Source organism: Rhamphochromis sp. 'chilingali' (assembly GCF_963969265.1).
Source record: "Rhamphochromis sp. 'chilingali' genome assembly, chromosome: 18".
Classification (NCBI taxonomy): domain Eukaryota; kingdom Metazoa; phylum Chordata; class Actinopteri; order Cichliformes; family Cichlidae; genus Rhamphochromis; species Rhamphochromis sp. 'chilingali'.
In genome coordinates, this window is record NC_137945.1 from 4761581 (window position 1) to 4777393 (window position 15813).

At 41.6% G+C, this 15813-nt stretch overlaps 1 protein-coding gene across 3 annotated transcripts in view; it reads left to right on the plus strand.

The window, feature by feature from the left end:
* Positions 1–9202: 9202 nt before the first annotated feature.
* The window catches only part of LOC308385766 (phospholipase D1-like), a 49857-nt gene continuing 43246 nt past the window's right edge, over positions 9203–15813 (plus strand). For 2 of the 3 annotated variants that reach the window (XM_080864888.1, XM_080864891.1), the window contains exon 1: positions 9203–9309. The gene's annotated coding sequence lies outside the window, so the exon portion shown is untranslated. Of the gene's footprint in view, positions 9310–9331; positions 9786–15813 lie in introns of those variants that run through there. The other variant, XM_080864890.1, reaches the window with a different exon arrangement.

Below are 15813 nucleotides of genomic sequence, written 5' to 3' on the forward strand. Positions count from 1 at the left end.
GTAATTTATGCTTAACACATGTCATCTACACATACATGTTAACATTAAGTGTGCGCTAAAGACACGGGTCTGAGTCCACGTACTGTGTCATTCTCCTTTAAGAGCGCAGCCACATTTTTACGCCACACGTTTAATGTAAATGTTGGAGGATTACAGATGAACATTCCTTCCACCTCATGCGGGATCTGCAGGAACGTTCGGCTTCCCTGGAATGTGACATCACCTGCATCGCCCGCACCACCTGCGTCCGTGAGCCGTGGGATCGCTAACATCTGTGATAAGTGATGCTGAAAAAAGACACTGAAGCAGGAAGTTGTTGAATGATAAGCTCTGCAGAGATCTTTCTCTGTCTTGTGTCATTCATGTAAAACAGGACAGACACAATAACAGAAACAGCTTGGTGTAACATTTTATACTTTCTACTACTTTCTTTCTGCAGTTATCTGACAGCTGTTGCCACTTTTTAGTTAAAAAACACATACAGAACACAAACAAACATAAACACATAAAGAACCCACAAACACAAAGATATGAGCTGTACTCTTTTCTTTTTTATCAATTCAACATGCCATCATGCTATTCCAATACAACCCCAACGCAACAATCTTATCAGCTTTCAGTTTTCAGTTGTATTTGTCACATGCAGGTTAGCACACGGTCAGCATTGCAATGAAATGTATTTGACGAGCAGAAGACAGTCACTCAGCAGAATGCTACAGTAGAAAAGAAAATAGTAAAGAGCAAAATATTAATAAAATATAGTAAAAGAAATCTACCGATATACAAGTGTTTGATATCCAGTCAACAACATGTGAAAACTGTAAGCAGACGTGCTGCAGCGGCAGACGACCACAGTGGGTGCCACTCCTGTCAGCTGAGAACAGGAGCTGAGGCTGCAGCTCACACGGGTTCACCAAACGTTCACAACAGAGGGCTGGAAAATGTCTCCTGGACTGATGAGTCTCAAGTTCTGCTGCAAGTCCAGATTTTAGGGTCAGAATTTGGTGCATGAAAGCATGAATCCATCATTTCTTGTATCAGCAGTTCAGACTGTTGGAGGTGTAATGGTGTGGGATTATTTTCTTGGCACTCTTTGGGCCCTTCCTGCATCTTTTTGAGTCTATGGCAAGTTCAGGGACTTCTGAGGGAAAACGATTCCTTTCCTGTCGTAGGAGCTGTGGTGTACAGGCTGTGATCAGCTGAGCTGCGCAGCTGCTTCTGCTCCCTTCCTTGATCATTGTGGATTTAGCCAACTGAATTCAATATGAGCAGAAGTGACACGAGCTGTCACAGCTGCTGCCTGCAGACAGTAGAAAGCTAGTTTAAAGACAGAAATCAGTGAGTGAATGAGCATCATCACATTAAGTTTCATTTGATTTCTGCTTCTACTGAGCATGATCCGCACAGCTGCTCTGCACCAGCCCAACATTACCGTAAACTATATCACAGTACTGCACAGTAACCAGCTTATCCTGCACTAAACTCACCAGTTTTTAATGCAACCTTTGAATACCACAAAGTTAATATACCTGTATTTGTCACGGTCCTGGGTCATTTTGACCCAGCATTTTCAGTTCTTATATTCCTTTGTATTATGGTTTGTATTCTGATCACTTTGTCATGCTTTGTTTATTAGTATTATTCTATGTTTCAGTTATTCTTTGTGAGGGATTAGTTCTTAGGTTGTGTCTCTCGTTTAGTACAAGTTCAGTTCAGTGTCAAGTCTGTGTCTGTTTCTTGTTTCCCATTTTATTGTGAAAGGTTGTGCCTCATCTCAGTGTGTCTAGCGTTGCTCCCCGTGTCTCGTTAGCCTGAACCCTCCCAGCTGTGTCTCCCTCCTGTTTTCCATTCCAATTTTCATCCAATTGGTTCACCCCAGCGCAAAGCTTCTTGAAGCTTCATTTGCTCTAGTAGGACACTTACTGGACGTAAAAATATTAGTTGGCATGAATTTGAAGAGTGTGGCATTTTGCACACAGCCTCCAACAAAAGGAGTGTGTAAAATATGTATATTGTAGTGATGGCAGCATACTGTGTATATTTATAGTGGCAGTATCGAAAATGATTATTTGGAAATGCTTAAAATGGAAATGATCATTTACTGTGAGGTGAGGTGTGGTTGGGGTGTGGACAGTAGTTGTGCTTTTGTAACGTTGAGGTATGGACAGCTACACACTGAGGCTTTGAGCCTCAGTCCTGCCTGTTCACATTTTATTCTGTAAAAACTAGATTTTCACTGCTTTTATAACCTTTAGTGGGGAGAACATAGCTAGGATTTAATGATTTAACAACTCTTTTAAATCCTTTGTCCTCCACAATGCTAAATGGCTGGGAGTCCTCAATCACCATGCTGACCAGGTCTTCATCTATTTGAGATTGTTCTCCTGAGGAGAGCTCACCTGGTCTTGCTCCACAATCGGTGTTCCCCTTATTCTCATGCAAAGCTCTGTAGTGCCTAAGCATGGATGAGGTGTTGTTGTTATATCCCAGCTCCCTGGCACATAGCAAACACTTCACCTTGTACAAAAGTAAAGACAGCTTAACATAAATTGTATTGCACCATCAGTATTATGAAAATACATCTTCTGTAGAAATTTACATACCTTGTTGGGAGGAATAAAATCAAAATGTTCCCACACAGGGGAGGACATCCTCCTCTTCTTAGCTGGCTCCATTCTCTCCTGACTTTCTCTCCTCACTCTCATAAACCTCCAAACTGTCTCCAAACTCTCACTAACCGCAACTCTTCATCAAACACCCACATTTTGATTGAAGTCTGAGGGGTTTATATCGCTGTCATAGCTCGCGGCAAAGTTCGAACCACTTCCTGAACCAGTCACGTGGTACAGCCGAGTTCTGCATTTTGGGTCCGTCACTCCTGCTTGCCTGCCTGCCACACAGCCAACCATGACAATATTTGCTTTGCAAGACGTTTCACAATATGAACGTTCATGTAAGTAATAGATCGAATGTAAGGAAAACAACAACTCTAAAAAAAGTGGGGATATTAAAATGAATGAGGATATTACATGCAAACTTTACATTTCTAGTTAATCAGACGTCACTGAACAGTCCCTACCTTTGAATAAAATCTTCTTCCTCTTCCTCTCCTGTCCTTCCTTTCTTACATCATTCTCTATCTCTATTTTGACTTAAATATGAATATGAAAGATAGAAATTGTAAACTCTTCAGTTAAAAAAGGTCCTCGAGATCACCTCGCTAGGTTAGGAAAAGTCATGCATGGGAGATATTACACTTTACAATAGTCACAATAGTCCAGGAGGAGATAGCATCCTGTTTTATGTGTTACTGTTGCCTCCAGTTTATGTTCAAATTAGTTTGATGTCCAGGAGGTGAACAGTGATATGAAATAACTCTCCTCAAATTGATCGTCAGAAAAAGAAAGACTCAAGCAAAGCACACATGCCTAAAAGCTCTACTCAAGTAAACAATAAAGTAATTGACAAAATATTTATGAAAGGCAAAAGGAAAAGAAGAAACTGCTCGTGGTGGAGAATAAACGTCTTTCCAGTAACAAGATACATTCAGGCTGTCTTAGAGATAATGTTCTTCATTTGATGTGAATGTTAATGCAGTTAGAAAATGATAGTTGCCTAGCAGGTGAGTGTCCATTTGGCAAAATCAATTTCCTCAACTGGAGGAATGAATAAGTGATAATTATTGATCTCTACGTGCAGCAGATAGACGAGTCGGTCAGTCTCATTTTGATCTGACTGACGCTTCTCTCTTAACAATTCAGTTCAAAGTTTTCTTGTATCATCACTGCAAAGCACTCAAAATGTATTTATCAGCTACACACGATGTACAGTGGAGGTAAGTGTGCCTAGAAGGTAACCAACTTAAATAACAGCATGAGTAGGAAAATGTAATTTGCATTATTTGATGGGTTATCAGTCCCTGCAGTTGCGGTGTTTGAGTTGCAAATGCGAACGAGGGACTCGAGTGAGGCTGGACACGAAAGAGAAATATTTCAGCAGCTGGTCCAGAAATCATGACACTGTCCGGTAAATAAACACAGCACAGGCTCGCTATGAAGGAAGAATCCAATGTGCTTTAATTCACTGTGTGTTTGCATGAGCCTGTGCATAACAGGCCCCGGTGTTTGCACAGCACAGCAAATAAACGCCTTCAGGTCAATGTGTGTGTTATTAATGAGCACACAGAGGGAGAGTTTGAATGTGAGATAGCTCAGGGTTTATAGTGCAGCCATAACAGTGGCTTTGTGTGAGACAGGAGGCTGCTGATGTGGAGCCATGTGGCAGGTCTGTCCACAGACCGCAGGGCTGGAACCAGGATTTTATAGACGCAGAGGCTGGGAATCCTGCTGCAGTGGGAAGAGGAAGCAGTGTTTGAATATTACAGTGCAAATAGATACACGCCTATTGTTTCCAGGGTTTGTTGTTATGGAGATCAGATTGGGATCTAAGACCAACTTGCAGAGTCTTCTAATAAATAAGGATCTGAGGAATTTCTTTTCAGGGGGAGCCCGGCATCTTTTCAGAAGGGACAAGACTACCTCCCTGCACAGACTGCCGAACAAGCCGGTCCTCGCCTGCACACAGAAACGAGATCATGTAACAGCATTGTTTGCAGTCTGGAGCATAAACAGAAGAGGCAGGAAGCACAATAAAACACACCTGCCATCAGTTATCCTGATCCAAGCACAGCACCAGAGCCACTGGCTCACTGCAACCCTACTCTCAAACCAGTGCAAATGAATCCAAAGAGATGTAGAGGTGAGCTTTTACCAAACTCCTCTATTACTAACAAATACGCAGGCATCAACGGGACAAACTGTCTGACAGGCTGGAAAACCAGTTTAGAAATCAGAGGAAAGAATAAATGGGCACACAAGGACCGGCAAAGAAACGTTAAGACAACGGCTCCAGTCAGTAGTCGAGAAATCACCTCCTGGGTCTCCTCCTAATCGCTTTAGCTCACATCATGAGGTCAAGGACAGACTCCTCTTACACCAGGCTCCTCATTCACCCGAGCTCTAAATCAGCACTGGTGTTAATCTTACATTGTTATATTTCGGAGAGTAGCAAAAGGATGTTTTGGATGAAAGTGTAATGTTAGTTAGAGTCATGGTTAGGACCTACCACACAGACCTCAGAAGGTTAAGAATGTGACGGAGGGTTGAAGCTGCGTACAGTTTTTTTTCCTGTCACATGGTCATTGTTTTTCAAGCTGGGCAACTTTTCTTCTTCAGAGCAAAGAGCTGCAAAGGTTCAGATGTGGTTTTGCAGAGGAAGCCACTCAACTACATCAAAGCAGAGACAGAAAATATCCTGATCAGAAGCTGTGCAGCCTGCATTTGAGATACATGAATTTGAATTATTGTCATGTGCATAAATAATAGAATTAAAGAATGTTACCAACTTGGCTCAAGAAGAGGAGGCTACACAGAGGAGACTTAGCTTGCTCAGTCAATGCAAAGTGGCTTGCAGCCCACTACCACTTGAGGTCCTTATGCTCTTTTCTGTGACTCAAGCAATGTCACACCTTTATGCCAAAACTTAATTATGATGATTCCCCCCCCCCTCCCCCCGGAAATATGAGGTTGATAGATGAAATCTATTTTAGTCAGACTGTGATATATATTAAAACAGCTTAGAAAGGGAAACAAATGGAAAACAACTGTACAGTGGGCACAGTTGTTGTGAGTTCTTGCTGTGTTATTTCATGCAGTTCATAACACAGAGCACCACTGAAAAATATAAATTCACAACCAAATTGGTCAAACCAAATATGAGACTTACTTTAAGCATTTTTTAAAATAGCTAATAATCTTTATTCACACAAAACAACACTGAGAAGCTGATTTCAAAGTTCATCCATCTAAAGTTCAGCAGCAGGTCAATGCATGAAATGGGAAACAGATGGTTAATTAACATTTTATTGATCCGTGTGACTTATCAGGTGTGGGTCGATCCAGTCTGTCCTCTGCTAAAGGAGGTAATAAAAAAAGCACTGACCTGCCCATCTGTAGTAATTAGAGAAGTCAACCGGCTCCTATTTTGACTGCAGATACTACATTTCATTAGCAAACTCCCCGTGCAGAAGCGACTGACATACTCAGAGATGACTGACAGGGAAACAGAGGTGGAAAAGCAGGCAAAAACAAAACAGGAAATGAAGAGTAACAAAGGTCAACTTCATGACAGAAACAATGCAGGAAGCATCCAAACTGTGAACGGATCCAGCATAGCCTTAGTCAGGAGGGCAAATGGTCTGTATTTGTATAGCACTTTTCTAGTCCCTAAGGACCCCAAAGCGCTTTACACATCCAGTCATCCACCCATTCACGCACTGGTGAAGCTACATTGTAGCCACCCTGGGGCCCACTGACAGAGGCGAGGCTGCCGGACACTGGCGCCACTGGGCCTTGGACACAACGACCCAGACTGTCGGAGCCGGGGCTCAAACCGGCAACCTTCCGATTACAAGGCGAACTCCCAACTCTTGAGCCACGATCGCCGAGCCAAATCTCATATGGGTACAATATTTCAGGTGCTTTAGCCTACACCTACCATTGCTCCACACATTTCAGCCATTTATTAAGTCACCTCCACCCGAGCTCCTCCTTCATAAACAGTTTCTGGCTGAGCCTGCGCTCCCTTTGTTATTTTACTCCAGTTTTCTGATGTTAATCAGTTAATCGCTTTCCATGATATCTACGCCCCTGTTTGCCCCCCCAAACACCTACGGGAGTTTTCAGGCATTTCCTTAAGTTTGCCAATTTTCTTACTTTTTGTTTGTTCGTGTTTCTGGAGGTTTTTCTCCTGCCTTGTTTTGGGGCCTCGTCTTGTGGCCCGTTAATGATCTTTTATGTTTGTGGTATTATCTGTAAACAGAATCAATGAGGTTAAATATAAGATGAATGATAAATATGAGATTTGTCATCTGAATGTGTAGAAAGATTTGACGTGTGCAGATGCACGTAGGCACCTTGACATCACCATGGAAGAGTTTACTGAGATCACAGAACAGGTGAAGAGTAGCTCCAGCCCACCATAGAGTGAAATCTAACTTTTACTTGAATCCAGCAGAGTTTCCACAGCTGGGCTTTAGAAAGAATACATGTCCAACTTTTAATTACAGTATACACATTTTTATGCCTCTCCCATGTCGGATGGGAGCACTTTCAGGGGAACAGTGGCCCCTTAAATGTTTTCTTCCCTTATGCAATATAAAGGGGTCCAGGGCTTTCTCCAGAATGAGGACCATCTGATGTGGTCTGGACATATTAACAAAACACATCAGATGTTTTGGTCAGATAATACCGCTGGCCAGAAAGCTGAGGGGAGCACGAGAGGGTTTTCAGGGACACCCTCAGGTCTGAGGGTGCGTCTCTCGGCTGGCTTGGAGTTCCCCTGGAGGAGCTGGAGGAAGTGGTCAGGGAAAGGCCAGTTTCTGCTTAGACTTCTGCCCCCTGTGGCCATGTATAAACAGACATGTTTATGATTCTTTTAATTTGGTTCTACACTTAGTAAAACTGTAAACATCTGTCCAAATCTTTGCCCCCAACTACATATAAGTGCAACAAATGTGGCATTGCACCACAAAATGATGATATCAGTTTCTTTTTTACCCAGAAACTCTGGTCTCAAACCCTCTAATTAGGTGCAGTAATCTCTCACTTTCCCGTGGGAGTATTTGCATATTTGATTACCATCAGAGACCGAACTTCTCCCATATCCTACAGATAAAGGGACGTAACCAAAAAAGGGAAGGAACGACACAGTTACCCAGAAATGAGTACTGTGTTTCTGTGCTATCCTCCTCCTCTTCTCCCACATAAACACAGATCATGTGGCCCAGCTGCAGAGTGCATGTGTGGCAATCAGCCTGAATAAGTCAGCATTTCAGTTTGTGAGTAACTCTTCATTATTTCTATATTTCAGTCTTTACATGAAGTTTGTCTGTTTTTTTTCTAAATTCATGGCAAGTAACTTTTGTTCTTGAGTGCAATGAGCTACAGAGGTTTTCAGGCGTGGTTTCACAGAGGAAGCCACTGTGTCTTATCAACTTCATCAAGGTAAAGACAGAAAAACTGTGTGATCCGGAAGTATCGCAGTGTGCTCTTCAAAGTAAAGTCAGAAATAAATTTGAACGTTGTTTCCTTGACGTCATTCCACAAAACTGAAAACACAAAAAAGGGAACAACTCGACATATTCTTATTTTAAGCAGGAAAATCTCATATAGGATATGCTAATTAATTTCCTTTAGCCTTTGTTATAATTTGTGCACACTTGCAAGCCACCTAAACCCGAAGTCCCTTTTAATGCTCTCTCTGACTGAGTCTGTGTCACTCCTGTTGCCAAAAAATGTATTTCTCAATCATAAACACCAGACTGGCATTTTAAAACAGCACAAACTGAAATATAGAAGTGAATGGATGGATGGATGAATGTGACCCAAACATACTCATCAGTACGCAGACATATGTCTGAGTATATTTAGGTAACCTTTGTAAATTCAGTTTAATAGAGTGATTTAAATTAAGTAAAGTTCTTGTAAACACCTTCAGTGTGGCACTTTAAATTGTGTCTATTACTGTTTACACTGTTTTACTCCAGTGTCTTCAGAGATCTTAATACGTGCTGACAAACTGAAGACTGGAAGTTGAGTGAAAGGCAACACTGTGTGTAGCTTCTTAAAATACTCAACAATTGGAGATAAAATGACATTATTCTTAATTACTAACTACTTTTAAAAGGAAAAGAAAGTAATCAAAATGACAGCACACTGGTGTTTTGTCCTTCTTTCCTGCCAGTGGGTCATCTCAGGACTCACATTTACCTTCTTACCTTTTTACATTCAATACCGGCTGTAAAGTATGCAGACTGACAAACAGTCAGACTCATGTGTGATGAGTCAAAACAAACCCCTCAGCTTGATCATGTTACTGTTTATTTTATTTTATTTTTAATAAAACATAATCGATTATTCATTTAATTATAGTCTTTTAATTGTGCTTTGCTAATTATTTTTTTTTATTTGTATTTATTTGAAATGTTATTAAAACAAGCTTTAGTTGTATTCTGTGAGTTCGTATTTTATTTTAGATGTATTTATTTTTTAATAGAACTACCATAGTAGCTTTATGTCACCAAGTTGGAAATACATGGAAGAAAGCTCACCGTCCTGCCTGTGCGGATTTTATTTTGACAGGAACTGAACAGGAAGTCTTGTAAGTCTTTGCACTTTGGTGGTTTTTGGTCACCGGCTCGCGGCACCACAGCAGATCTCCGGCTGCCGTCGCTTCACATCACATCAGGAGGTAAGACGAACACTCAGCCTTCGTTTTGGGGTCCAGCTGTGCCGTCTGTGGCTCATCCAGATGTTTGTGTGTAAGATTAAATCTGTGACTGTCGGCAAAGTTTACTCCTGATGTGGTCGCGCAGGTGCGTAAACGCGTAAAGAGTGGAACCGTGGCTTTGCGCGTAAAATGTGATGTGGTGGAAGCGCGGGGTAGACGTGGGTGGATGCGCTGTTTTGTTTTGGGATTTTTTGGCATGTCTTGGCATCCGTCCTCCTCACCGCAGTGCCCGTGCACATCATCAGCAGTTTGCCCTGGGAGGCAGCGAGCACTTATGAGCCATGTGTTGCTCTCAGTGTCGCTTGAATCGAATGAGGAGATCCACAGAGCGTAACGTTGGCCCGGAGGAGGGCTCAGGCAACGTTTTCAGGGAAGCACGGGGAACGGGTCAGACCAGTACCGAGGAGCGACTCAGCTGCTGCAGCTGCGGCGTGTCGGTGCGTCACTCCGCCGACCTGTCACTGCGCACTTCTTCCTTTTTCAGCCGTCGATCTATTTTGCAGCGAAACACTTCCTCCATACCAGTCAGTGTGTAACACAACTCACCATCCTCACCCAGCACCTTGTAATAAGCAAAATTACCTTTCAGTCGCCTTTAGGGCCAATTTTCCTGGTTAAAGCGCGAAAGTTTACGCTCTCTGCTTCTTGTTTGCGTGTCTGTTTCCACAGCTTATGTGGCACTGTAACACAACATTACACACACACTCAGCCGGTGCTTCAGGTACCCTAAGGGACAGCTTCCACACGAATTTGCGTGTCATCCTTGCGCAGGGGCCATGCTAATCTTCTCTGTATCGTATCCAATTTAGCGTACGCGCTTGCCGAAGCAAGCACAGCTTCCACACTTTAAACACACATGCTCAGAGAAATCAAACCGGTTAGGTTGTGTAAACTTAGAGATTTCTTTTTCTTTTTGGGGTTGAGCCAGCCTCTGTCGTGTTAGATAACGCCTGCTTAAATGTGAGTATCTGCTTGTTAACATTTTAACCATTTCCAGTCCAAATGCTCAATTAGCCCTCAAAATCTATCAAACGCTGAGGTGCCTGAGCGTTAAAAATGTTCAGCTATAATAAAATAATGAGTGTGGCTTTGCTCCCTGGTGTTTAACATCCAGAGATGCATGAAAACGAGGATTTATGAGCTTTAGCTAAGCAAGAAGGTCGATTTTAAAGATGATATGCTGTGTTCTGACTGAAGTATGTAACGCTGGATGGACACAGAGGCAGAAGGGCTCTGGGTATGGTAGTTGGCAGATTATGATGTGTGCGTGATGCAGCTAACAGGGCTACATTTAGGCTGAGATAAACATATTAGCACAGCTAAGGCAGAGGAGGTTAAAGGTCCCTGAAAAATGACCAAACTCGAGTCAAGAGAGTGTCTGAGTGTCTGCAACATGAGCTCAGACATTAATATGTTGCTGCATGATTTGAATTATGAAAAAGTCCTGATCCTAAGCTTAATGTCCACACTGAAAGCGTTCAAACATTTGATGCTGTCATATAAACGATGAGTTTTTAGAAACTTAAAGACATCCTGCTCATAAATAATCCCATCCCATAATAATCATAAAAAATGCTTAAAACACAGAGAATAGCTAAACAGGTTTTGGAAGTTCATGTTTGCTCAGAAAAATGAGACACACGACGAAAGGCTCATCCAAAGCAGGAAACGGGGTCGATACGTCATCACTTTACAGATTGCATGTCTGATATAGTCCGCACTTTTTCAGCAGTGTTGCTGTGTCCAGAGTGAGTGTGTCACAGCATTGTGAGTGTATAGTATCTAAACTAAGCAGAATATCAGGTGAAACCATTTGAGTTGAGATAATAAGCTTTTTTCTCTTTAACCTGCAAGTGGGTTAATATATGAGGCCAGCTGTAAGGTACTTTTATAGGGAATTGGATCATTAGTGTTCCAAAAATATCTATATGTAAAGAAGTTTGACATTATACACTCAGATTGCTTTAAAGTTTCCACTTTTCACGTCTGCATTGTGATAGTTTGCTGTGACCTGTGGATGATGGACCTGGAATAGAAAGATTTACTGCTGCAGAACGTGACTGATGCATAAATGACCTTCAGTGTTAAACAAACAGAACCATCAAAAAGTCACAAATGACTCCACCTGGTTATTTAAGCGTATTTAAACAGTACCTGTAGTTCGTAATCAAAATAGTTAATTCAACGTTTAAGTTCACCATCACCTTCCTGTTTTTAAAAGATTCCAGTGTTTAAGGTTTCACAGTTCAGAAAGCCTGCAGAGAGTTCCTTTTAACAAAGTTGCATCATCGCTGCTGCTGCAAGATTGTTGTGGGGCAACAAAATTACAGTTCAGGTCAGTGATGAAGTTTGTTGAGACACTGCTAGGATGCGATGAGATGGACAGGAAGTGTAAGCAGGAAGTCTGAAGACAAGTGCGGGAAAAGTGACACGTGGTGTCTGTTCTTGTGTTGTTTCACACAGACCTGCTTCTCCAGTGTGTCGGAGGGTTTTATTTTTGTTGGTCTGATTTAAACGGAGCAGAGTTGACTCGCTCGCTTCCATGGAGACTGTCGAGGCTGATTAATAGGACCGGCTTGTACGCAGGTAGGATATGCTGTGTTTATTGGCGCTTCCAGCAAAACACAGGCCACAGCGTGGGGAGTGCTTAATTGACTTTGTGGGCGTGGGCGTGTGTGCTTTTCCAGCCAACACACACACATGCTGATAGAGAGCTCAAGGGGCACTGGGAGCGGTGGGTTTGGTCCAGCCTTTAATCAATATTATCAGTAGCTAAATGTCATGACTTTGCAGAACTGAAGACCGATACAGTAAAGTGCAGTAAGATACAGCTGCTGAAGTTCAAATACATCTGGCTCATAAAACAACTGATAACACGGAGCAAAATATACACACATGGATCAGCTGATTAGCCAATAAACAATCTTTCTCATTTTTCAGTTTATTAAATGTTTTGTATTATTTTGTTAATACAACCCCCCAGGTGTGTTTTAAAGGGAGGCTTTGTATTATGTTTTTCTTTTTAGTTTATTCAATGAAACCCACAACTTAACAATATTCTGATTTATTTCTAATTAAATGAAAAAATGTACATTTATTTTTAAAATTCTGTCTTTAATTATTTTTTTTAGATAAATTAAAATAATTTTAATTAAATTTTATGCTTTTCTTTAAATATCTTGCAAAATAGCTGACAAACCTTTGAGTGTAATTTAAATATTTGAAAAATCCATCAGTGATATTAAAAAATGAGTTTGTGCTGCTGCAACGTGTCGGCTCCTCTGTTTGCAAAAAGAAGTCAGATCCTATAGAAGTCAATGATAAAATGACCCAACTTCTCACTTGATTTATGACACCAGGACACATGTTCCTTATGGGTTTATGGCCTCAGTTGCTATTTTAAAGTCTTATTAAGACATCGTGATGCTTGTTTTGGTAGTTAAGGTCTCCTTAGAGTTATGGAGCAGGATAAAGCGGGGTATGATTTACAGCGTGGCTGCCCTGTGAGCCCTTTCTCAGCACATTTGGTTTGAGAACAACCACATGACAAAGCTCAAAGTGATCCAAGGCTTCAGTATAAGATATGATGGTGGGTAAAGTGACAGTGGCTGCAGCCATCTATTATATACAGTCTTTGGTCACAGCTCTACTACACTCCTTCGCACCAAACTGGGCAAAGCCTTTCTTTAAGGAGCTGGCTGTGCGCTTGATGGCCGCACAGGGCAGACTGTCGATGCAGAGCTGGAAGCACTCTTGTCTCAAGTAACGTCATGTTGTCTCTTCACTGGAACAAAAGGCCCTGAACAAATACAGAAGTGAATATGCTTCAAGTATTAAAATCCCCGGATTTATGTCAGTACTGCTGCATCTGTTTGAGGTAGAGCTAGTTTAGTCTTTGTGTCTTTGTTACGGATATGATAATGAGGAAAGACGATTCATTTAGATCGAAGCTTCAAATAGCCGCCCAGAGATGTTTTAAACAAGTGTTGAGACTTTCATCTAGAGGGACTTGGCGATCAGTCAAGATATCCCTGAAGGAGAGCTGCCCGTCAAGTCACAGTTAGTCACGTCTCTTTTTGAATAAAGCACACTGAATTTGCTGAGACGGGAGCAAAACAAATTCTGATTTATTAATGTGACTTGACTGTGTCTCAGAGTTAAAGAGATGATCTTGTAGCTGAAAGGTCGCAAGCTTGAGCTTCACCTCAGGAGCACGTCGACTTGAATTAAGTCTGCTCCCATCAGTGCCATCGAGTCGAATCTGAATAGCCAGGAGTCGCACAAACTGCAGTTATTTGGTGTTTTCAGGAGAATCTAATCACCGTGAAGGAAAATGTGGCCTGTGTCTGTTTGCAGTCGAGACAGCCATCAGAGGAAGATTTAATCAACGCCGTGAGCAAACCTGTTAGAAATCAGAGACTCGCCTGAAGCTCCTGACATTAATCTGCTGCTGAGCTTTTCGGTAAAGCTGAAGGTGTTAAACAAACCAGCAGCAGTCTATGATTCTGGAAACAAGAGGAAAGTGGGACAGGGCCATTAAAACATTTAAAATCCCTTCTTTATATTAATGTGTTTAAGCCGTATGAGTTTAAAAAAGCAGTATAAGTTACACTAGCATATATTTAACAGATTAATTTAAAGGGACTTTATTTCAGAATCAATTGAACCCTTTTTTAATCTTCTGGCCTGTAAGCAACGAACATGCAGAAAACCTTCTAACCTACCATTGAGTTAGACTGGGAGAGGAGGTTAACACAAAGGTCACCCGGAGGATCTCCTTTTAAAAAGGTTCACTCCTTAATGAGTACTTTTATTTTAGATGCATATCATACAGAAAATAAAAGATTTGGGGTTATTGGCAGCAGTTCGTCTTGTAATCGGAAGGTTGCCGGTTCGAGTCCCAGCTCGGAAATTGTGTCTTTGGGCAAGACAGAGGGCCCGGTGGCGCCAGTGTCCGGCAGCCTCGCCTCTGTCAGTGCGCCCCAGGGCAGCTGTGGCTACAATGTAGCTGCCATCACCAGTGTGAATGTGTGGATGCCTGGATGTTGTGTAAAGCGCTTTGGGGTCATCAGGGACTAGAAAAGCGCTATACAAATACAGGCCATTTACCATATTTTATTCTTCCAGTGCTCATTTTCTGGTCCCTGTTTACATTCGTGGACTCTACTAGAGTAGCTTTGCATGATTCACATTCAGAATAAACCTTTCTAATCGAATACTGAGCCTTGATGCAGTTTATGATCTGTGTGAAACAGGCTGTTTTAGCTCCTCGTAGGTCTGAGCAACAGACGGGTGGAGCGTTTCAGCCTGAGTTTACCATATACAGGATAACCTCCCTCGCTGACATCATTCAGAGCTCAGACAAGGAAAAAGTTTTCAGAGGATGCTGAAAAATGAGCTTTAGGCTCCCAGGGAGTATTTGTACATGCACTGACCTCGTTATTAGAAACTGTAGCTGTTGGCTGACTAAAAGAATAACTCAAGCTGGGAATCTGACTCCATCCCAGGCAGACCAACAGATTGTTGATTTTGTGTTCATGTTGTGTTCATGTTGTATCTGCAGGTGTAACAGTAAACCTCACTCTGACTATTTACCTATACAAAGACAAGACGCACAAACTAACTGGTCCATGCTAAGCAGCTAGTTCTTCATATGTGCCCGAACCAGCTCGCTGAAGAGTCCAATCTGAGCCACTAGATTAAAAACATTTTTTTCACTGTATTCTGTTCTTCAGAAAGGACGAAGTAATGCTTAAACCATTAAATAACAAAGTGAGATATATTTTCATCGTCAGTATTCAATTACTTGACTGAAAAGTTCCTGTTTTTCCATCTACAGATGCAGCATTAAATCTCCATTTATTTATTTTCATTTTTTTAAACAATGCAAGACATTTGCTGTGGTGCAACAAATAACTTCTGCTTTTACTTGTTCTGTGCTTGTTCTCTAATTTCACTGATTGATTCTTTGCTGAGTGTGAGGTGAAAGAAAGGTGCAGCAGGATTTCTTTGTAATGGGACAAAACTGTGAGATCTTTTAGGCTTTTGATTTATAAAATGATGGGTTAGAGGATGAGCTTGGGCTACATGTGTTTTACTAACATGACTTTAACTCCCGTGAATCAAGCCAAACTCAGAAACTGCACACGTTTCCTGAACCTGCACATGCATCAAGCCTTTCATTGCGCAAACAGGAAAAGTATGCATGTTTCAGCTGGTGCTTTTTGTTGGCCTGGTGATTTCTTTCTATTTTTGGACCTTTATCTTCGACATCACTCCTTCTATAGCTAACTAAAAATAACTGGAGAAGCTTGAAGACGTTACACGCATCTGTTAACTATTATTCTATTGCTGATTTTATAGTCTCGCTGCTCTTAACCGGCATTTTAATATGAGCATCTGTAACAGTGCAACAGAAAATGCAGAATAAGTCCTCTTTAAATGTTTGGTGGTGTCATAAAAAGA